Raw genomic sequence first — 2,500 nt, 5'->3', positions numbered from 1 at the left:
CTTTTTTTTCAGTTACCACTTCTGTCCTCTTGGTTATCTCCAGAAACACTGATAAAGTTACAAGAACTATTGAAGTTTCCAAACATTTAATGCGTTGTGATAGTGTAGCAAGATTTGTACACCATTAATGGGAAAAGAATCATTATGAGAAACCAAGTAATCAAATCTGTTCGATACGTGTAAGTGCACTACAGCATGACAGATAATGCAAGTGTTCATTACCATCTCTAGCAGGTGATGGATTGCATGCATTTAAAGAGACAGAGGTTTCCAATATTTCGTTACTCGAGGTGATCATAACGCCATGTCAGATGTAATGGGAAGGTCATCCAGTGTGAGAATGTCAGACTAATTCCTGGATTCACAACTGAAATTATCTGTCTTCAATATGGGACTGTTTTGTACCAGAAAAAGTAATTTTGGGGAGTACTAGAAATTATGTATTGTTTGAATTAATCATTATCCAAAATAAAGGCATTTCTTTTTTTCATTCCCCTTTCAGCCTTCACTTGTGTACGAAATATTTCTTTAAAAGACAAGTCAACAGTCAAGGCCAAGGATTAAAATGGACCTACCTGGCAAGTCTGTTAAACTGTAGATCGTCTCTGACAGAATATTTTTTTTTCCTTTTCTATGTGAACAATAATCATGCAAAGGCGGGGCGTCCTCACCCCAGGACGGGACTAGTGTCGCTGACCTGGCCACACTCCTTGCTCTATAACACGCGGGACTGGGAGTCATTTATGTTATGTGGGTACTTTTATGAAAAGTATACCTTGACATAATTTCTGACTGAGGGAGACTCCTCACCAATGCACTCCAAACACGTCACATGGCGCTCTGTCAAGACGTTAAAGACTGAAGGTGATTTGGATGATTTTTCATGACATTCATTGTATGAGACTGAAGTAAAACACCTTCCATGTGATGAATTATCAGCTGCTGTTAGCATAAAATAGTTATAGTTAATAATTATAAAAAAGATGTAGACTCATTATTATCCTGGATAAATGCGTAAATAGTATGACGCTAAACAACTTGTCAAGATGACCTTCTCTGAGGAGAGATTGCAGCCAGGAATTGTTACCATGCTACCTCCTTTCCTCCCTCTCGCTAATTTCCCTGCCTTTCCTCACCTGCCACGCTTGCGGGCCATCGTCAGGCAACGGTCTATGCTTGTTACCGGGTGATACATAAATGATAAAACATTCAAAGATATTCCCTCATTTCACTCTCATACTCACCAGGAACACTTCCTTGTAGCTGATAAGTGGGCTGTCTTGTATAGTGGCACGCCTTCCTGTCATGCAAAAGTAATTTGAAATGCAGTTCTATACTTTATTCTCGACGCTTTAATCTGTCATTACGTCTGTTTTCAAAGGTCACAGAGATGATACGTCAAGTTCTCATGGGTGGCTTACCTATTGATCCCGCAGTGGCTGTCAGACCATCAATAGAGTCATGGAAGCACACCTAAAAGTTCCAATAACTCCCGCTACAGCTTGTTAAGAAAAAAAAAAGAGATAAGAGACCGAAACATTTTACCACAAATTTTTGACTTATACTTATTGAATATATTTATTTCTATTTTTTCCAGCAGTTCTGACGGCTTTTGAACACGTGCTCCGCCGCCGAAGACTGAGGCAGAAATTCAGGTATGTGGCTTTTTAACCTGTTGACTGCTAGTAGGAGTATAGCACGCGGTAACCCTTTGGTAGCTAATGACATTGAAACTTTATTTTAATCACCCTACATGATTTTACTGAGCGGGGATAAAATGACATGTAATGAAAGGGCTCAGCTACTCGGTCCCTCATTTTCGTATCAGTGATGTCTTTCAAAATTGTACGTACGCTAAGCTCCCGCCACATATTTACGCTTCATTAGAACTGTGACTCTTTTATGCTGCCATTGTCGTTTTTGGGAGCAATACTATAAAGCTGCACTGGACTATTTGTTTGCAAGATTGAAGAGAAGCCACATCATTCAAGGCGTCAGAACAATTTGGATTATTAGCACTTTTGAAAATGTAGTCCTATTCTCATTTTTCATTCTTCTGGTAGACCCCAGAATTCTACCTTTTCTTCTGTTTTTTTTTTTCTTTTTCTCTGTCTCTCTCCTTTGTACGCCTTAAACTTCTTGCTAACCCTCTCACTGCTCTTTGGCACATCTCTCTTTAATTACTAACCACTCTAAGATATGTTTTCGTGTTCCACAGTCACTTGCAAACATCGTACTGCCTAGAAATTGCAAACTGTACTTTTTTTTTTCTATCCCTTCATTTCTTTCTCGTGCACATAAAGACTCCATACATTGCCTTAGCGTTGTGAACTGTTGCATATCGAAGTGAAAGTTAAAAGGAGTATCAAGACACCTGTGGGCAACTTTTGGACAATTGGATAACTTTTTTTTTTCTCTCGCTTTCTTTTTGTGTGCTTTGGGGAGCGGCAAATTAGTTTTTTTTTTTCTGTCATTTTGTTCCCTTGGCCAGACTCCTGAT

The 2,500-nt window shown here is 39.1% G+C and overlaps 1 protein-coding gene across 1 annotated transcript in view; it reads left to right on the top strand.

The window, feature by feature from the left end:
- The first annotated feature begins 1,601 nt into the window (after positions 1-1,601).
- Positions 1,602-2,500, top strand: part of LOC135114631 (transcription factor sma-9-like) — a 109,682-nt gene continuing 108,783 nt past the window's right edge. The window contains exon 1 of the mRNA XM_064030419.1: positions 1,602-1,655. The gene's annotated coding sequence lies outside the window, so the exon portion shown is untranslated. The remainder of the gene's footprint in view (positions 1,656-2,500) is intronic.

Source organism: Scylla paramamosain, chromosome 2 (assembly GCF_035594125.1).
Source record: "Scylla paramamosain isolate STU-SP2022 chromosome 2, ASM3559412v1, whole genome shotgun sequence".
Lineage (NCBI taxonomy): Eukaryota > Metazoa > Arthropoda > Malacostraca > Decapoda > Portunidae > Scylla > Scylla paramamosain.
The sequence above is the reverse complement of the archived record's forward strand: the minus strand, read 5'-3'. Positions and strand labels throughout refer to the sequence as shown.